Source organism: Terrapene carolina, unplaced genomic scaffold (genome assembly GCF_002925995.2).
Source record: "Terrapene carolina triunguis isolate 2854851 unplaced genomic scaffold, T_m_triunguis-2.0 Scaffold926, whole genome shotgun sequence".
In the NCBI taxonomy this organism is placed as follows: domain Eukaryota; kingdom Metazoa; phylum Chordata; order Testudines; family Emydidae; genus Terrapene; species Terrapene triunguis.
Window position 1 is genome coordinate 8,358,429 of NW_020665277.1, and position 21,537 is coordinate 8,379,965.

General features: G+C 54.3%; 1 pseudogene; it reads right to left on the reverse strand.

Moving 5' to 3' along the window:
• Positions 1-1,624: 1,624 nt before the first annotated feature.
• Positions 1,625-21,537, reverse strand: part of LOC112113187 — a 21,419-nt pseudogene continuing 1,506 nt past the window's right edge.

Consider the following 21,537-nt stretch of genomic DNA (forward strand, 5'->3'; position numbering starts at 1 on the left):
GCAGATGGAGCATTTGCTGCAGGTGTGGCGAGGTGGGGCTGGGTGAGCCCAAAATAATCCCTTAACCCCTTATTGCCCAGTATGGGGTCACAGGCGCCGACTCTGTGGGTGCTCCGGGGCTGGAGCTCCCATGGGGAAAAATTAGTGGGTGCTCTGCACCCACCGGCAGCCAAGCTCCCCCCCCGCGCCTCCTCCTCCTCCCCTGAGCACGCCACATCCCCGCTTCTCCCCCTAGCTCCCAGCGCTTGCTGCTGCGAAACAGCTGTTTTGTGGCATAACAAGCTCTGGGAGGGATGGGGGAGGAGCGGGAACGTGGTACGCTCAGGGAGGAGGCGGAGCCAGGGTGGGACTTTGGGGAAGGGGTCCAATAGGGGCAGGGAGGGGGCAGAGTTGGGGCGGGACTTTGGGGAAGAGGTTGGAAGGGGGGCGGGGCAGGGGTGGAGTCGGGGCAGGGCCAGGAGCAGAGTGGGGTCGAGCACCCACCAGCGCCAGCAGAAGTTGGCGCCTATGTGTATACCCCATCACAGGCTGGCTGGTACTCCGCTCCAATCCAAGCCAGCAGAAAAATCTGTGTCTGGGGCCCTCGGGGCTTTCCTCTCTGCCGCCGTGTCCTGTTCTCTTACCAGAGTAACAGGTTTCAGAACTAAGATGCATAGGGCACTTCCCCCACCCCTTCAGAGTGTTCGGCTCAGGCTCTCTGCAGATTCAGGCAGTATTGCTGATTTTCTTACAATCAGGGCAGTTCACACCTCTCTGAGCGATAGGCTCAGGCTCTCTGCAGACTCAGGCAGCATTGGTTACATTCGGGAACGTTCACACCTCTCAGAGTGATGAGTTCAGCTCACAGCCAAGTGACATTTTGAAACTTTTCTTTGCAACCTTGAGGGCTAGAGATTTTTGGTTTTAATGAAAACGGGGATTCTGATAAAAACATGCAACTCCAGAAGCCAAGGCCCTGAGAATGGAATTAAACCGAGCCTCAATTCATTATCCAAACCTCTAAGGCCTCCCCAATAACCACACTCACCCCCAACACAACCCTGCCTTTCAATACCTCCATAACGACAACACTGACTTCCAAACTGTTGCCTGTGGAGGTTGTCTTTATTACATGCAGCCTGGTAGAAGACAGAGGTTGTGATCAGTGTCCCCTGTTGGTCCAGGAGTACTGACCATGGAGGTAGTCCCTACCTCAAAGAGCTTACAGTCTGTTCAATAGATACATAGCATCTAGGGCTGGGGCAAGGGATTGGGGCGTGGGCCTACCTTGGGTGGCTCCCGATCAGCGGCGCAGTGGGGGTGCTAAGGCAAGCTTCCTGCCTGTCCTGGCACCGCGAACCGCGCTGCACCCTGGAAGCAGCCAGCAGCAAGTCCGGCTCCTATGTGGAGGCGCGCAAGGGGCTCCGCGCGGCTCTCGCCCGCAGGCACCGCCCCCACAGCTCCCATTGGCCAGTGCGGAGCCGGTGCTTGGGGTGGGGGCAGCGCGCGGAGCCCTGTGGCCCCCTGCCTAGGAGCTGGACCTGCCACTGGCCGCTTCTGGGGCGCAGTGCGGTGTCGGAACAGGTAGGGACTACCCTGCCTTAGCCAGGCAGCACCGCCGACGGGACTTTTAACGGCCCGGGTCGCTGATGCTGACCAGAGCCGCCGCCACCCAGCGCCTGACATTCCACGACCCGGTACCGGGTTGCAACCCGCAGTTTGAAAACCACTGATCTAGTCTGACCTCCTGTATGGCACAGACCAGAGAACTCCCTCCAAATGATTCCTAGACCAGAGCTTGTAGGAAAGCCTCCACTCCTGATTTAAAAATGGCCAGGGATGGAGAATCCACCGTGACCCATGGTAAATTGTTCCATTGGTTAATTACCCTGTTAAAAACGTATGCCTTATTGCCACCTTTTATGCCTAAGGGACTGGGTGATCCAACCCCCATTAAAATTAATAGAGAGGGCATCTGAACCCCGTGGTTATCTCTGAACCCCCCCCACACACACGGATCAAAAAGGCACTAGCAGTCTGGCTGGAAATCAAGAGATTATATCCAAGCGGTTGTTGAAATAAATGAGGCCCCTAAAAATGTTTAACTCGCCTTAGCTGTACCTCTGCGCAGGAGGGAACATGTATGAAAGGAGCCACATGTGTGGGTTTTAAGGGGCGTTATAAGGGATGAACCGTGGCTAATACGCACCCCAAGGCTGGGACACGTCTGGGGGGGCGTGCATGGCGTTCTATGCTGTATGGGTTCTCCGGTGTGTAATAAGGTGGGAGCTCCGAACAAAGCTCTTCCCGCACTGAGGGCATTTGAAGGGTCTCTCCCCGGTGTGGATCCGCAGGTGGCTGGCCAGGGTGGATCCTTGAGTGAAGCATTTCCCGCAGATGGGACATTTGTATGGTTTCTCCCCTGTATGAACCGTCCGGTGCCGGATCAGCTGGGAGCTCCGGACAAACCCCCTCCCGCAGGGGCACCTGTAGGGCCGCTCCCCGGTGTGGGTGCGCTGGTGCTGCAGGAGGTGGCAGCTCTGAGCAAAGCCCTTCCCGCAGTCAGAGCATTTATAGGGCCGCTCCCCCGTGTGGCTGCGCTGGTGCCAGTGCAGGTTGGGGATCTCGCTGAAGCCCTTCCCGCAATCAGGGCATTGATAGGGTCTCTCTCCCGTGTGGGTCCGGCAGTGCAGGGTGAGCTGGGAGCACCGCAGGAAGCCCTTCCCGCAGTCAGGGCATTGGTAGGGGCGCTCCCCTGTGTGGGTGCGCTGGTGGCGGATCAGGTGGGAGCTCAGGCCGAAACTCTTCCCACACACACTGCAGCTGTAAGGGCGCTCCCCGGTGTGGATGCGCTGGTGCTGGATCAGGGCCGAGCTCTCGCTGAAGCCCTTCCCGCAGTCAGGGCACTGGTAGGGGCGCTCCCCGGTGTGGGATCTCTGGTGTCGGAGGAGCCGGGAGCTCCAAGGGAAGCTTTTCCCGCACTCAGGGCACGTATTCGCTCTCTCCCCCACCTGGGTTCCACGAGACACCATGTCATATTCAGCTTCGACACCAGCTCTGGATTGACTCAGTTTCCCTGCCGGGGAGGCTCCCCATTGCCGTTCCGCCCCATCGGTGTCTACCCGCTCGGGGCTCTGGGATGTCCTGGGCAGCTCCGCTCCCGCAGGCTCTTCCCACTGGGGGATCGCCTCAAAGTTCCCACTCGCCATCCCGGCACCTGCTGGGAGAGACAGAGAATCCAGCCGGGGCTCGTTCCCTGTGCTGGGGTGAGAGGGGGCAGCAAAGGGGTTTGTCACTGAGCAGAAAACCTGATGGGCAGGAAGCAAATCCCCCAAAGCCTTTCCCAGAGGGGAGAGGAGGGGCTGGGGTGCCCCAACATGCCAGCTGAGCCCTCAGAGAAAGGCTGGGGGAGGGGAGGGCTCCTGCCAGGGGTGGGATCTGGCAGTAACAGCTGCTGTGAGGACAGGGACCTGCTGGGGATGATACTGAGATGAGAGAGAACTGAGGGGCTCCCTGCAGCTTTGCTGGGATCCGAACTTTTCCCTTCACTCCCGGACAGTCTCTAAGCCGGTGTTGCTCATCCCTCACCTGTGTGGGCACCTCTCAGGGTCTCCCTTTCCTAGGAGCCCTGGAGATCCGGACCCTCAGCTCTTCCCCTCGCTCCATCCGGGGGATCGTGGCTGGGTCGGGGAAACCATGCTCAGGGGAATGAAACAGGCGAGACGGGGCGGTGAAATTTCCCCCAAGGGCTCGGTACGGAGAACTGCTCATTGATTTTAACCCGGGCCCCACTCTCTGCTGGGGGCACACGGGATCCGCCCTGTGGGGTGATGGTCCCTGTGCTGCTGGGCCTGGGGGCAGCAGGGCTGATCCCCCAGAAATCTAAGCGGGGAAGAGCCCTGATCCATAGCTGCCCCAGGTCCATCAAAGCCCATCGAGCTCCTGATCCCCGAGGGGCAGCGGCGCCTCACCCAGCGAGATCAGTCTAGTAATTCTCCTGCATGACGTCCCTGTAGAGCTGCCTCTGCCCTTCATCCAGGAGCCCCCACTCCTCGAGCCCCACCGGCGCCTGGAACCACTGGGGCATCTGCCGCTGTGGCCAGGGTCCCCAGCACTAGGGCTGGGGCAGGAACTACTTTAGGGTAGGACTAGGATGGGGGTGGGGTCTTGTGCTGCTTTTAGTGCGGCCCACTTTGCAAAGGTCTCTGGGAAATGTAGTCTCCCTTTGCAATGCATCAGGGTTGGCTGTTTCTTTGGGGCATGCTGGAGATTTCAGACTCACCCCCTCTTGAATATTCACGAAGGGGCGGAGAGCTGTTACCTTTGTTCAAGACAGTCTGTTTTGCTGAAAGATCTGCTCTGGTTCAAGCAGAAATTAATTCCGGGTAGGGTGACCAGACAGCAATCTGAAAAATCGGGACGGGTGTGGGGGGGTAATAGGAGCCTATATAAGAAAAAGACCCAAAAATCGGGACTGTCCCTATAAAATCAGGACATCTGGTCACCCTAATTCCAGGCAGGTCTCTGACCTGTGTTATACAGGAGGCCAGACTAGACGATCCCAATGATCCTTTGTGGCTTTAAGATCTACAAATCTCCCCACTAGCCTGGTAGGTGCAGGGAGGCCCAGGGGCAGGGTTGGGCACCAAGAATGATCAGCAGCCAGGACAGACTGTCATATGGAGTGAGACTGGAAAGCCAGGGGCTGGTTAGCCTAGAGAGGGGAGGAGGAGGACCTGATAGACGAGTGAGGTAGAGACAGTAGCTTAGGATCTCCTGTGCCACAAGACCATCAGGGGATGGTCAATGGACTTGAAAGGCAACACATTTCAGAGGAAGAACTTTCCGACAGCAGTCCCAGCCCAAGGCAGACACAAGGTGGGAGAGGGAAAGAGGCGCAGAGAAGGGAATCAAGAATCAGAGGGGTAGCCATGTTAGTCTGGATCTGTAAAAAGCAACAGAGGGTCCTGTGGCACTTTTAAGACTAACAGATGTATTGGAGCATAAGCTTTCGTGGGTGAATGCCCACTTTGTCCCATGCATCCGACGAAGTGGGCATTCACCCACGAAAGCTTATGCTCCAATACATCTGTTAGTCTTAAAAGTGCCACAGGACTCTCTGTTGCTTTTTAGAGAAGAGAATGACTCCCTCAAGGTCCAGGAATACCCAGTCCCATGCTAGTACCTTCTCCACCACAAGATTGCACACGTCTGTTTCTCCAGCAGGCCCTACTCATTGCACGCATCAGGAGCTCCCTCTTTCCTGACATTCCCTCACTGAAGTTCCCTGTGTGCCACCATCCCAACCCCTCTATTTCAGGGACTCCCTCCTTCTCCCTCATGCCAGGGGCGCTGTATGTCCCCCATTCCCCCCCAAGCCAGCAGTTCCAACACATTTCCAGTAGCATGTGCTGCACCAGGACAGGCCTGGATCTTTACAATGGTTGAGTTCGGGTGTTATTCCAGCAGCCTCTCACCACTTTCTGGAGGAACCCAAGCGAGAGAAAAGAATTGGTGACTGTTAACAATTGATATCTCTGCCAAACTGGAGCATACTTTCCAGGACAAAGAAAAGGCACTTCTCTAGCCCAAGGGCTTTCCCTCTGCCATATTTCAGAACTCTGCTACAAACGAGAGACGTGTTAGAGCTTCTCGAAGAAAGGCTGCAAAAGCATTTTATAAATCAAAACATGGACATTTTTGTTATTTTAATGTTTTCAGCCTGGTTACACCCAGAGGGACCAATCAAGTGTAGGATCCCATTGTGCTACGCATTGTACGTATTGAAGAGACAGGCCCCGTTCCAAAGAGCTTTTTATATATTATACACACCTCTACCCCGATATAACGCTGTCCTCGGGAGCCAAAAAATCTTACCGCGTTATAGGTGAAACCACATTCTATCAAACTTGCTTTGATCCACTGGAGTGCGCAGCCCCGTCCCCCTGGAGCGCTGCTTTACCGCATTATATCCGAATTTGTGTTATATCGGGTCGCGTTATATCGGGGTAGAGGTGTATATAAAACTAGGTTTGGCAGAATTTTTAAAAAAATAATTTCAATAGATAATATCAATGTTTATTTTTAAGCATTTATTTTTATCTCTTTAAATTTTCACAGTTGCCGGAAATTAAGTGGGGAGGGTCAGATAATTATTTAATGATAGCAGATGTTGAGATTCAAAAAATTTAAGTTTTATAAACCATTAAAACCAAATTGTCAGCATCACATGTCAAAATATACAAAGTCAATATCCTGACATCACCAAATCCTACCTGTTTTTACGATTCATTCACTAGTTCATTTGTAACAGGCTTATTTTCAGTCACTGGAATTTGACTCCAAGAAGTTCTAAAGCAGCATTTTTCTTACTCTGCCTACTTGTAAATATTGATTATCACTGGAAATATTTTGTCATTGGTTTGTGTGTGCATGCTGAAATTGACATTTACTGACTAAAAAAATTATTCCTTCCAAGGCTTTATGTAGATTCATAGATTCTAAAGCCATTGTGGTCATCTAGTCTGACCTCCTGTTTCACACAGTCCATAGAGCTTCCCCAAAATAATTCCTAGCGCAGAACTTTCAGAAAAATATCCCATCTTGATTTAAAAATTGTCAGTGATGGAGAATCCACCACAACCCCTGGCCAGTTCTCCAATGGTTAATTACTCTCACCATTAAAAAATTATGCCTTACTTCCAGGCTGAATTTGTCTGGCTTCAACTTCCAGCCACTGGCTAGTGTTAGATCTTTCTCTGCTAGACTGAAGAGCCCATTATTAAATATTTTTTCCTACGGAGTTACTTATAGACTGATCAAGTCACCTCATAATCATCTCTTTGTTCAGCTAAATAGATGGAGCTCCTGGAGTCTGCCACCATAAGGCTTTCCAATCATTTAATCATTCTCGTGGGTCTTCTCTGACCCCTCTCCAATTTATCAACAGCCTTCTTGAATTGTAGGTACCAGAACTGGACACAGGATTCCAGCAGTGGTTGCAAAAGTGCCAAATATAAAGGTAAAATAACGTCTCTACTCCCACTTGAGAGTCCCCTGTTTATGCATCCCAGGATTGCATTAGATCTTTTGGCTACAGCATCACAGGGAGAGCTCATGTTCAGCTGATTATCTACCATAACTTCCAAATCTTGTTCAGAGTCCCTGCTTCCCAGGACAGTCCCCCATCCTGTAAGTCTGGCTGACACTTTTTGTTCCCAGATGTATACATTTACATTTAGCCGTATTAAAACACAGGATGAACAAGGCACTAGCAGGGTTTGGAAATAAGAGGCTACATGGGAGCCAAGTGATCAAATAAATAAACCCCCCAAAATGTTTAATGCCAACATACAAAATCTCCCTAACCACATCCCTGAGCAGGAGTGAAGGAACGCGTGTGGATTCTCTGATGGACAATAAGGTTTGAGCTCCGGCTGAAGCTCTTCCCACATTCAGGGCAGTTATAGGGGCGCTCTCCCGTGTGGGTGCGCTGGTGTTTATTAAGATCAGAGCTGCCGACAAAGCTTTTCCCGCAGTTGGGGCATTTATAGGGTCTCTCTCCCGTATGAGTTCTCTGATGGGCAATAAGGTTTGAGCTCCGACCAAAGCTCTTCCCACATTCAGGGCAGGTATAGGGTCGCTCCCCAGTGTGAATCCTCTGGTGCTTAATAAGAGCAGAGCTGTCGATGAAGCCGCTCCCGCAGTTGGGGCATTTATAGGGTCTCTCTCCCGTGTGGGTTCTCAGGTGCCTATCGAGCCTGGAGCTCAGGCTAAACTTCTTCCCACACTCAGTGCAGACGTAGGGTTTATCCTCTGTGTGGACTATCCGGTGCCGGATGAGGTGAGAACTCAGTGAGAAGCTTTTCCCGCAGACGGAGCATTTATAGGGTCGCTCTCCCGTGTGGGTGACTTGGTGTCTAATAAGGTGCGAGCTCACACGGAAGCATTTTCCACATTGGGGACACTTATAGGGTCTCTCTACTTTATGGATCCCCTGGGGTGGGCTGAGAGAGTGGCTTTCTCCATAATCAGGGCGTCGGTAGGGTCGCTCCCCTGTGTGGATTCTCTGGTGCTGCTTCAGGTTGGACTTCTGGTTGAAGCTCTTCCCACAGTCAGAGCATTTGTAAGGCCGCTCTCCAGTATGGACAATCTGATGCTGGAGCAGGCGGGAGCTCAGAGAGAAGCTCTTCCCACAGTCAGTGCATTTATAGGGTCGCTCCCCTGTGTGGATCCTCTGATGCTGCATGTGATTGGACCTCTGACTAAAACTCTTCCCGCAGACAGAGCATGTGTAGGGTTTTTCTCCCGTGTGGGATCTCTCGTGGCGGATGAGCATAGAGCTCTGGGTGAAGCTTTTCCCGCATTCGGGGCATTTATAGGGTCTCTCTGCTGTGCAGATTCTTTGCAAGCCAAGGAGCTTCTTAGAACATTCTTCATCAGTGGGTTCTCCCTCTGTCTTTCCCTGCTGCTGTCCTCTCCTTCCCTGGCTTTGGCCAGCGTCTCCCTGATCAGGACTCTGGGGCATCCCTTGCAGCTCCGCCCCCACAGGCTCTTCTTGCTGGGGATTCCTCTTCTTGGTCCTGGAACCTGCTGGGAGAGAAAGAGAATCCAGCCGGGGCTCGTTCCCTGCTGGGGAGAGAAGGGGCAGCAAAGGGGTTTGTCACGGAGCAGAAAACCTGATGGGCAGGAAGCGAAAACCCCCAAACCCTTCCCTCACCCTGGCAGGGAAGATCCTGGCTACGCCCAGTGAATCGTCGGGGTTGTTATAGGCCTGGGCATCAGTGGAAGGCATCTACCCTGCCCAGAAGCATCATTTATACCACCCTCCATGATGTCGTGGCTGCAGGCTCAGAAATCTGGAGGGTTTATGCAAGTGAGCCAATCCCCTAATTTCCATACAATTATGCAAACAAGACAATGAATAGAAAATCCCCTCAATAATAATAATATTTTTTAAACGGGATTCTCCCTTCTCTCTGTAGTCCCCTCTCAAGGTTTCTCTGACGTCACTCCCTTTGGTTCCCCACCTTGCACAATGTAATACCTGGCCAGAGGGACATGGCCTAGAATGTAAGTCTCCATGCACTCCTGTAACCATAGAGATGGGGTCTAGAGAACACGTCTCTCTAGCCCACCTGTAACCACAGAGATGGGCTTAGAAGAATGCACGTCTCTTCGGCCCACCTGTAACCACAGAGCCAGGGCTTAGAGCGCATATTCCCAACCCTAACCCCAGTAAATAGCGATGGGACTCAGAGCACAAATCTCCCTGCCCAGCCAGTAACCGTAGAGACCCAGCTTAGGGTGTGCATCTTCCAGGCTCAACCATAACCATAGAGACTCTATCTAGAGCATGCACTTCCCAGGCTCCCTCGTATCCAAAGAGATGGGGCCTAGAATGTGCATTTCCCCATGCCTGCATGTAACCATAGAGCAGGGCCAAGCATGCACATCTCCCCAGCTCTGCTATAACCATAGAGATGGGGCCTAGAGTGCGCATCTCCTTAGCTCCGCTGTAACCATAGAGACAGGGCCTAGAGTAGGGTGACCAGATATCCTGATTTTATAGGGACAGTTCCGACATTCAGGGCTTTTTCTTATATGGGCACCTATTACCCCCCACCCCCGTCCCGATTTGTCACATTTGCTATCTGGTTACCCTAGCCTAGAGTGCGCATCTCCCCAATTCCGCTGTACCCATAGGAACGGGGCCGAGAGTGCCTGTTCCCCCATCACACTGTGACTGGCCCAAGCGTGGAGAGGGGTGAGAAATGCTTTGGGGGTGTTTAATTTTGTTCATAGTTTTGAGCTTTATGGAGGGGGCCCAGGGAGAAGCCCTGGGATCTGCTACTCTGTGAAAGAAGAGTGTGATTTTGCTAGGTTCTGTTTAATTTGAAAGGACTTTGGGGTGTATTGACAGGAGTGTTGTGTGTAAGACACAGGAGGCAATTGTCCTGCTCTACTCGGCACTGGGGGACACCCCAGCTGGAGAACCGTGGCACAGTCTGGGCACCACATTTTAGGAAAGAGGCTGTTCTTTGGACTCTGAAGAGAGTCCAGAGACTAGCAACAAAAACAATAAAAGGTTCAGAAAACCTGACCTATGAGGAAAGGTTTTAAAAAAAACTGGGCATGTTCAGTCTTGAGAAAAGAAGACTGAGGGGAGGACCTGATAACAGTCTTAAAATATGCCAAGTGCTGTTATAAAAAGGACAGTGATCAACTGAAAGTAGGACAAGATGCAATGGGCTTAATCTGCAGCAAGGGAGCTTTAGGTTAGATATTAGGAAAAACTTTCTAACTCTGTGGATAGTTCAGAGGCAACATGTTCCCAGGCTGGAGTTTGTGGAGTCCCTGTCATTGGAGGTTTTTAAGAACAGACTGGACAAACAGCTGTCAGGGATGGTCTAGGTCAGGGGTCGGCAACCTTTCAGAAGTGGTGTGCCGAGTCTTCATTTATTCACTTGAATTTAAGGTTCCGCGTGCCAGTAATACATGTTAACATTTTTAGAAGGTCTCTTTCTATAGGTCTATAATATATAGCCAAACTATTGTTGTATGTAAAGTAAATAAGGTTTTAAAAATGTTTAAGAAGCTTCATTTAAAATTAAATTAAAATGCAGAGCCCCCCAGACCGGTGGCCAGAACCCGGGCACTGTGAGTGCCACTGAAAATCAGCTTGCATGCCGCCTTCGGCATGCGTGCCATAGGTTGCCTACCCCTGGTCTAGGTTTACTTGGTCCCACCTCAGCGCAGGGGGATGGACTTCCGTTTTTATGATTTTGCTCTGGGACCAGGGGGAAGCGGGTGAAGGGACTGTGAAGAGGCCAGCGTGGGGCCTGACCAGTTACAGCTGGACTTGGATATCCCAGAAGGGCACTGAACTTGAAGTGTGACCTGGCTTGAGGGCTGAGTCACCCAGAACAACACCACGGCAAAGCCAGATCAGCCGACAAAAGGGGGTGCTGAAGCTAGACGAATCCCTGTCGTGTCCTGACCCCAGAGGGGCTTGGGTGGTGAGTGCACCCCCATGACACTCCCCGTAGCCCCAGAGACGGGGTCTAGCAGCACCTTCCCTGCACATGCACACCCGGCTCTTCCCCGCTTGCACACATGTGTGCACCCCCCCTCTCCCCATGCACACCCATCCTCTCAGCCCACCACCTGCACACACTTCCTCCCCTCCCTGTGTGGATGGAAAGTGTGTGTGTGTGTCTGAGAGAGTGAGGGGGGCAGCGTTCAGGGAGGGCAGGGGATTGTGGAGGATTTAAGGTTCTCTTGGAGACGGGGGGGTCTCCAGCTGTTGCTGGTGGGGACGGAGAGGCAGAGATCAGCACTGCGGGGCGTGGGAGGGGCAGCTGGCCCCACTGCTAGGGTGACCAGATGTCCCGATTTTATAGGGACAGTCCCGATTTTGGGGTCTTTTTCTTATATAGGATCCTATTACCCCCCACCCCCATCCCGATTTTTCACACTTGCTATCTGGTCACCCTACCCACTGTCTCTATCGTATGGGGGTGGTGGGGTTCCAGGGGCAGTTCCCTCAGGAACCCAAGGGGGTGGGGAGGAGTCCTGAACTGAAGCCTCCCCCAGGGCACCTCCGAACCCCCCGATCCCCGAGGGGCAGCCGCTGCTCACCCAGCGAGATCAAGGTCTTGTCATTCTCCTGCATGACGTCCCTGCAGAGCGGCCTCGGCGTCTCCTCCAGAAGCCCCCAAGGGGGAACCACCAGGGAGCTGCCGGCTGCTCCAGCCACAGTTCCTGCCCCAGCAGCCCGGGGGACTAAGGGGGTGGGAACCGGCTGGGGGTGGGAGCCTGTCCCACGTTTAGTGCAATCCCCGTTGCAAGGGACTCTGGGAAATGGAGTCTCCCTTTGCAATGCACCATGGGCAGGGCTGGCCATTGACTCAGGGCATGCTGGAGATTTCAGAGCCACCTTCTTCTGCATATTCATGATCAGGGCGGGGAGCTGTGGGCGCATGGTAGGGCTAGTATCAGAGGGGTAGCCGTGTTAGTCTGAATCTGTAAAAAGCAACAGAGGGTCCTGTGGCACCTTTAAGACTAACAGATGTATTGGAGCATAAGCTTTCGTGGGTAAGAACCTCACTTCTTCCGATGGTAGGGCTAGGGAGCCCCAGAGGGCTGGCAGGGGATGGGAATGATCAGCAGGCAGCCTGTCGTGCGAGTGGAAAGGCAGAGTGGGGACTGGTTAGTGTAGGGCAGTCATCTCCAACCCTTTTTATGCCCAAGATCACTTTTTGAATTTAAGGGCAACCCATGATCTATTCCTGACCCTTCCCCAAAGCCCCAGCCCACTCCCTCCATCCCCCCCACACTCGCTCTCCCCCACCCTCACTCACTTTCACTGGGCTGGGGCAGGGGGTTGGAGTGCGGGCGGGGGGGGTGCGGGCTCTGGGCTGGGGCCGAGGGGTTCACAGTGTGGGAGGGGGCTCTGGGCTGAGCCTGGGGCAGGGGGTTGGGGTGCAAGCTCTGGGAGGGGGTTGAGGGCTGGGGCAGGGGGTTGGGGTGCAGGAGGGGGTGAGGGGTGCAAGCTCTGGGAGGGGGGTGAGGGCTGGGGCAGGGGGTTGGGTTGCAGGAGGAGGTATGGAGTGTTGGCTCTGGGAGGGGGGTCAGGCTGGGGTTTGGGGTACAGGAGGGGGCTCAGGGCTGGTTTGGGGGTGCTGGCTCTGGGAGGGGGCTCAGGGCTGGGGCTTGGGGTGCAGGAGGGGGTTCAGGGTGCTGGCTCCAGAACGGGCTCAGGGCTGGGGGTTCAGGTGCGGCCTTCCACCGGGCAGCATTTACCTCCAGCAGCTCCCATTTGGTGATGCAGCGTGGTTGCCGCTAAGGCAGGCTCCCTGCCTACCCTGGCCCCATGCCACTCCCCCACTCCCGAGGGTCGCCAGGAGGGCTTCAGCTTTCTTGACCACAGATGCTGTTCCAGGAAGAAGGGCTGCTAAGCAGAGATGGGGTCCACCTATCGAGGAAGGGGAAGAGCATATCTGGCTACAGACTGGCTAACCAAGTGAGGAGGGCTTTAAACTAGGTTAGAAGGTGGCAAGTGACCAAAGCCCACAGGTAAATCAAAAACATGGAGACCTGGGAGAAGGTTTGGGATTTGGGGGGAGCATGGGCTGTTATAGGAGGGATAAGGGAGAGACAAGACAGAACTGGGGCGGGGGAAAGCAAATCAGTATCTTAGATGTCTGTATATGAACGCAAGAAGTATGGGGAATAAGCAGGAAGAACTCAAAATGCTAGTAAATCAACACAACTATGACATAGTTCGCATCACAGAGACTTGGTGGGATAATACACGAGTGGAATATTGGTATAGAAGGGTACAGCTTGCTCAGGAAGGACAGGTGGGGGAAAAAGGGAGGAGGTGTTTCCTTATGTATTAAAAATGTATAAGCTTGGACTGCGGTTGAGATAGAAATAAGAGATAGACTTGTTGAAATTCTCTGGGTAAGGATAAAAGGGGTAAAAAACAAGGGTGAGGTCATGGTAGGGTATCCGAGGGGTAGCCGTGGTAGTCTGAATCTGTAAAAAGCAACAGAGGGTCCTGTGGCACCTTTAAGACTAACAGAAGTATTGGAGCATAAGCTTTCGTGGGTGAATGCCCACTTCATCAGACGCAAGTAATGGAAATTTCCAGAGGCAGGTATAAATCAGTATGGAGATAACGAGGTTAGTTCAATCAGGGAGGGTGAGGTGCTTTGCTAGCAGTTGAGGTGTGAACACCAAGGGAGGAGAAACTGCTTTTGTAGTTGGCTAGCCATTCACCGTCTTTGTTTAATCCTGAGCTGATGGTGTCAAATTTGCAAATGAACTGGAGCTCAGCAGTTTCTCTTTGGAGTCTGGTCCTGAAGTTTTTTTGCTGTAAGATGGCTACCTTTACATCTGCTATTGTGTGGCCAGGGAGGTTGAAGTGTTCTCCTACAGGTTTTTGTATATTGCCATTCCTGATATCTGACTTGTGTCCATTTATCCTCTTGCGTAGTGACTGTCCAGTTTGGCCAAGGTCCCTGGAAGGAGGAGGGGGTAACCCATCACAATACCTAATAAATAATGTACAGCACCAAGCACAGTGCGGTCCTGGTGCCTGACCAGTGCTCCTAGGTGTTACCATAATACACCTAATAAATAATGTACAGCACCCACCACGGTGCGGTCCTGGAGCCTGACTGAGGCTCCTAGTTGTTCCAATAATATGTGCTACCTCTGACTGGTCCATCTTCTCTATGGACCCCCTGATGTAACCCCCATACGGTCCAGGACCCATGCACTGTGCTTCTCCCTCCAAATCTCTCTCTCTCTCACACACACTTACTTCTTCCATGTAATAAAAGAGAGGGTTGGCCACAGCCTGATGAGCCACTCAATTTATTGTGAGCTGATGGCGCATATTGATGCCACCAGCAGGAGGAAAGAGGGCATGACAGAGAGGGAGCAGTGCTTGTTTTTACCTCTCAGACTCTCAGCCCGGTTGAATGGGACCTGAACCAAGCAGAGAACATAGGGTAGTGGAAACCCAGAGGCTGTGGGTTTGAGCCCTATAAACAGACCAACCAAGGGAATATGGGTACATAATCCAGTGATCCTCAGGCTGGCTGTAACCTGTGCTAACAGGGTGCCTATGTCCCTCTCTAACAGCTAAATGATGGGTTTGTCAGTGCCTCGCAGGCAACACGTCCTTTATTGCAGACAGGAGGGAGGCATAGGTCTAGAAACAGAGGTACTGGGTTCAATCCCAGGTGGGGAGAGGTGAGACACAATGTAGTAATGTGCCCCATGAGGGCTACCAGGCCAGGATCCCAGCTGGCTCCATAATCCGCCACTGCAGACCCTCAGCCTGATGCGGTGGCACATCCCTCCAAGGGCCACTGAGGTTTGATCAGTGACCCCTATCCTATAGGGCAGTGGGTTTCAAACTTTTTTCCTGGCGACCCAGTTGAAGAAAATTGTTGATGCCCGCGACCCACCGGAGCTGGGGATGAGGGGTTTAGGGTGTGGGAGGGGGCTCTGGGTTTGGGGGGGCTCAGGGCAGGGGGTTGGAGTGTGGGAGGGGGTCAGGGCTCTGGGCTGGGGGGGCAGGCTCTGGGCTGGGGCCAGGGATGAGGGGTTTGGGGTGCAGAAAGGGGCTCTGGGTTTGGGGGGGCTCAGGGCTGGGTCAGGGGATTGGGGTGTGGGGTTGGGGTGCAGGCTTACCTCGGGCGGCTCCCGGTCAGCGGTGCAGCAGGGGTGCTAAGGCAGGCTTCCTGCCTGTCCTGGCACCGCGGACTGCACTGCGCCCTGGAAGTGGCCAGCAGCAGGTCCAGCTCCTAGGCGGAGGTGTGCAAGCGGCTCCGCGAGGCTCTCGCGTGCAGGAACCGTGCCCCTCCCCCCCCCGACAGTGGAGTGCGGAGCCAGTGATTGGGACGGGGGCAGTGCATGGAGCCACATGTCCCTCCCACCTAGGAGCTGGACCTGCTGCTGGCCGCTTCCAGGGCGCAGCGCGGTGTCAGAACAGGTTGAGACTAGCCTGCCTTAGCCGGGCAGCACCATCGATGGGACTTTTAACAGGACCCTCAGTGCTGACCAGAGCCGCCGCGACCCAGTGCCTTCCATTCCATGACCCGGTACTGGCTCGCGACCCACAGTTTGAAAACCACTGCTATAGGGCCACTCAGCCAGGGCCACAGGGAGATGGCAGACCTTTATCCTGAGCCAGTGGCATGTCCCCTCTGGATTCCACTAGCACAGGACCCCAGCCAGATCAGTGACATGTATCCCCCCCTGGGTTCTCCAGGCCAGGGCCCCAACTGAATGCAGTGGGATGTGGCTGCATGATCCACCACTGGAATCATAGAATATCAGGGTTGGAAGAGACCTCAGGAGGTCGTCTAGTCCAACCCCCTGCTCAAAGCAGGACCAACGCCAACTAAATCATCCCAGTCAGGGCTTTGTCAAGCCGGGCCTTAAAAACCTCTAAGGATGGAGATTCCACCACCTCCCTAGGTAACCCATTCCAGTGCTTCACCACCCTCCTAGTGAAATAGTGTTTCCTAATATCCACCCTAGACCTCCCTCACTGCAACTTGAGACCATTGCCCCTTGTTCTGTCATCTGCCACCACTGAGAACAGCCGAGCTCCATCCTTTTTTGAACCCCTCTTCAGGTAGTTGAAGGCTGCTATCAAATCCCCCCTCACTCTTCTCTTCTGCAGACTAAACAAGCCCAGTTCCCTCAGCCTCTCCTCGTAAGTCATGAGCCCCAGACCGCTAATCATTTTTGTTGCCCTCCGCTGGACTCTCTCCAATATGTCCACAACCCTTCTGTAGTGAGGGGACCAAAACTGGACACAATACTCCAGATGTGGCCTCACCAGTGCCGAAACCCTGAGCCTGATGCAGTGGTATGTCCCCCCCATGGGTTAACGGGGAAGGACCCCAGGGAGACGTGTCTCCATAGCCCACTTTTGCAGACTCTCAACTTGATGCAATGGCTGAGGCTCCTGGGGCAGGAGCCCAGCTGGAGGCAGCAGCAGGTTCTCCCCAGCCGAAGGAGCGTGAGTGTTTGCAGCAGTCTCCCTGCCCTGCATCAACTCCCCCCGCAGCCAAAGAAGGGGAAGTGGTGCTCGCTGGTGTGGGCCCCCTGGTGCCGGGCCAACGTGGAGCTCTGGGCGAAGGCCCTCCCGCAGTGGGGGCACTTGTAGGGGCGCTCGCCGGTGTGGGTGCGCAGGTGCTCAGAGAGGTAGGAGCTCTGGCTGAAGCCCTTCCCGCACTGGCTGCACAAGAAGGGGCGCTCGCCCTTGTGGGCCCGCTGGTGGCGCAGCAGGGAGGAGCTGTGGCTGAAGCGCGTCCCGCACTGCAGGCAGGTGAAGGGTTTCTCTCCCGTGTGGATGCGCCGGTGCCGCAGGAGGCAGGTGCTGGAGATGAAGCTCTTCCCGCACTCCATGCACTTGTAGGGCTTGTGGCCCGTGTGGATGCGCTGGTGCCGCACCAGGTGTGAGCTGTGGCCAAAGCTCTCCCCGCACTCGGGGCATCGGTAGGGCCTCTCCCCCGTGTGGATCCGCTTGTGCTGCAGCAGGTTGGAGCCACGGCTGAAGCTCTTCCCACAGTCGGGGCAGCGGTAGGGCCGCTCGCCCGTGTGAGTGCTCTGGTGCTGGATCAGGGCCGAACTCCAGCTGAAGCTCTTGCCGCATTCCCCGCACTGGTAGGGGCGCTCCCCGGTGTGGATGCGTTGGTGCTCCAACAGGTGGGAGCGCCAGCTGAAGGCCTTCCCGCAATCAGGGCATTCGTAGGGTCTCTCCTCCAGGTGTGCTCGCCGGTGGGTTAGGAGGTTTGTGCTCTGGCTGAAACCCTTTCCGCAGTCAGGGCAGTGGTGGGCTTGCTCCCCCTGCTGCATCCCCATGGGGACCCCGAGTGCCCACAAGCCTCTTCCCTCCTGGAGATCTCTCTGCTGCCACCCTGGCCCGTTGGCATCGCCCCACTTGGCGCTCCGGGATGTCCGCTGAGGCTCTGCTTCCACAGGCCCGTCCAGCTGGGGCTTCTCCTCACCTGCTGTCCTGGCACCTGCTGGGAGGGAACATACACAGATGCGAAGGCCAGAAGGGACCATGGTGATGACCTAGTCCTGTGTAACTCAGGCTGGAGCATCTCAGCCAGTGACTCCTGCATCTAACCCAGCTTCTGCTTTCACCAGAGCAGAGCTTTTAGAAACACCCCCAATCTTTCCCTAAAGACCCCAGGTGATGGCGAACCCACCAACGCCCTTGGTAATGTACCCCAGTGCTTCATTCCCCGGCTCGCACCTTATTTCTAGTCTGAATGTGTCTCGCTTCAGCTCCTGAATCTTGCTCTGTCTTTGGCTGCTAGATTGAAGAGCCCTCTGCTCTGAGCGATCTCCTCCTCACAGAGGGACGAGTGGCATCAAGTCACCTCCTTTTGGAAAAGCCTAATCGATTGAGCTTCTTTGGGGCCTCAGCTGGAAGCAGGTTACCCAGACCTCACCATCCTTTTCATGGCTCTTCTTTGAACCCCCTCCACTTTCGCAACGTCCTTTCTTGAAGGGTGGATACCAGAACTGGACACAGCCTCCTGTAATGGTCATTGCCCTAGGGATGATTTAGTGGTCCTGCTTTGAGCAGGGGGTTGGACTAGGTGACCTCCTGAGGTCCCTTCCAACCCAAATCTTCTATGATTCTATACAGAGGTGATACCCCCTCCCTGCCACTACTGGGTTAGTTCCCTGTTTATGGATCCAAGGATCCTGTTACCATCCTAGCCAGAGCATTGCACCTGGAGCTCAGGTTTTCCCTAGGTTTCCATCCAGCCCCCTTAGAGGGTCCCTACTTCCCAGGATACAGCCCCGCTCCCCCCATCCCCACGGGTCTCTGACGTGTGCGGGCACCTCTGGGGATCTCCCTTTCCCCGGATCCCTGGAGATCCGGGAGCCTCGGCTCTTCCCCTGGCTCCATGCGGGGGATCGCGGCCGGGCCGGGAACGCGCCGGGGCATGACCAAACCCCTTCCCGGCCCCAGTCCCTGCTGCCCCTCAGCTGCCCCGACCCCCACCCCACACTGCCTCCCAGCTGGCTGCTGGGGAGGGGCTCTCCAGTCCCAGCCGGGGGTCAGCTCCGATCCCCTTGTGGCTGCGGCCGCTTCCTCCAGGCAGCGATTTCTCCTGCTGTTTCTCTCCCTCTCCCCTGCCCCCGGGGTCCCCACTCACCGCCCGGCCGGGGCGATTCTTGCCTGGGTTGTGTGGGGCGGCAGATGGGGACTGGCCCCTGCGCGCACACGGGCTGGGAGCCCGGGATGCTGCTGGGACAGGAAGGTCCCGGAGCTATCATAGCCCCGCTCATCCCGGCTCCGCTCTAGTTCTGGGCGCTTCTGATCTCTCTGTTTTTAACCCAGGGATTTGCCGGATGCAGTATTATGAAAAGGCTCCTAACACGGAGTGGCTGGGCTGGGCTGGTCAGATATCGAGCCCCTGGGGAAGATACTACAGACTAGACCAGCGTGGGGAGCAATGGGGTGCCCTCTCCCCAGGGGATGTGCCCAGGGAGGGGTACCAGGCGGTAGATTTCCCTGTGGATGCTCTCTAGAGATTGGAGAGAAAACACATGGGATCAGAATTACAGGCTCCCTTAAGGGCTCAGAGTCCTGTGTCGCAATTAATGTGCCCTTGTTTGTCCCACTGTGTCAACCACCACCCATGGGTCCATTCTCCAGGAACAGCAGGAGCGCGGAACAGGTGGAGAAGTATCACAGCAGATGTGGAGAGCTCCTCTCCATAACGGTGTTCTCGATCTCAAATTAAACCCATCCCCCGATCAAAGTCTCCTCTTCTGTAGTTCTGCTGGAGACCTCCTGGGAGGCCCCAGGGATGTGGGGTAGGAGCTGGGACTGAAGGGCTCTGACATATCGCTCATTTCAGCTCCTGAAGTGACCTACACTCTATGCTAGGGGGTCCCACACTTTGTTTCTTCTGTTCGCTGAGTTCATTGTACCCACCAGGGGCTCCTCATAGATTCCAAGGCCAGAAGGGACCATTGTGATCATCTCTTCTGATCTCCTGGATAACCAAGGCCAGAGACCTGCTCCAAAATAATTCCTAGAGCAGAGATTTTAGAAATTCATCCAATCTCCATTTAAAAATGGTCAGTGATGGAGAATCCACTACGACCCTTGGTAAATTGTTCCACCATTACTCTCAGTTAAAAATGTACGCCTTATTTCCAGTCTGAATTTGTCTAGTTTCAACTTCCAGCCATTGGATCTCTGCTAGACAGAAGAGCCCATTATTAAATATTTGTTCTTCGTGTAGGTACTTACAGACTGGGATCAAGTCATCCCCAACATTCTCTTTGGAAAGTTAAATAGGTTGAGCTCCTTGAGTCTGTCACTATTAAGGCAGGTTTTCTAATCCTTTAATCATTCTTGTGGCTCTTCTCTGACCCCTCTCCAATGTATCAACATCCTTCTGGAATTGTGGGTTCCAGCACTGGACACAGGATTCCAGAAGTGGTGGCACCAATGCCAAATGCAGAGATAAAATAACCTATTTACTCCTACTCAAGAGTCCCCGGTTTGTGCATCCCCCCCCACATCCCCCACAAGGTCCCTGTATACCATCTTCCCAGCCCCCTCTACTTCAGGGACTACCTGAACCTTGGCCCTATCCCAGGAATTCTGTGTCCCCCCGATTGCCCCCTCTTCCCCATTCCAGGGGCTCTGTGTGTCCCCCCATCACTCCCATGTCAGGGGCTCTCTGTGTCCCCACCAGCTCCCTCTTTTCCCCATGCCAGGAGCTCTGAGTGTCCCCCATTTACCCCCTACCAGTTGTCTGATTGACAAACAGAGAAATGCCGTGGAGTTGAGGGTAAGATCTCATTTTGCTCAGCCAACAGGCTTGGGTTGTGGGACGTCACTTCCAGCAGGGATAAAGCAGCACAAGGAGGAGGCGACAGAGTCATTTGTAAATGACGCTAAAGCTTCCTACTTCATTAGTTATTTCTATTATAGCCACACCCACAGGCCCACCCCAGATCAGGGCCCCATTGTGCCAGGCACAGCACACACCCAGAGCAAGGACAGTCCCTGCCCCAAAGGGCTCACAAGGGAAAACAGAAAGGGCAAGAGGGTAAAGTGAGGCACATAGAGGGAAAGGGACTTGCCCAAGGACACATAGCCAGTCAGTAGCCAAGGCAGGAATACAACCCAGATCTGCTGACTTTGAGGACCACGTGGCCTCTTAATCTTAGTTCTTCCTGCCTTGATACGTTTATGTGAATCCTTCATTTTGTGTCTCTGTCACACTCTGCCTCTCACAGCTGGGCAGACAGGGGTGAGGGATTCGTAGAGTTTATAGCCAGAAGGGACCATTCTGACCACCCGGCCTGACCTCCTGCATAACCCCGGCCAACGAACCTCACCGAGTGATTCCTGCAGCCAGCCCAGAACTTCTGGTGGCGCTAGAGCGGAGCTGTTACAGTCGTCCAGGCTTGGTGTGTAAAGACTCCAAGTGAATCCACCACATCCCTCGGTGAGTTGTTCCAGTGGTTAATTCCCCCACGGCTAGAAATTCACACCTTATTTCCAGTCTGAATTTGTCTCCCTTCAGCTTCCTGCCATTGGATCTCATTTAGCCTTTGGCTGCTACTCTGAAGAGCCTTCTGCTATCAAAATTCTCCTCCCCATGTAGGTACTGGGATCCAGCCATCGACTCATCTTCTCTTGGATAAGCTACATAGATCAAACCGCTTTAGTGGCTCACTACAAGGAAGGTTTCCCAGACCTCACATTGTTCTTGTGGCTCTTTTCTGAACCCTTTCTAATTTGTCAACACCCTTTCTGAAGGGTGCATTCCAGAACTGGACGCAGTCTTAGGGTTACCATATTTCCACAATCAAAAAAGAGGACACTGGGAGGAGGGGGGGGAGCCCCACCCTAGCCCCGCCCCCATCCACTCCCTCCCACTTCCCACCCCCTGACTTCCCCCCTCAGAACCCCCAAACCCCCCCTGCTTCTTGTCCCCTGACTGCCCCCTCCTGAGAACCCCCCACCCTAACTGCCCC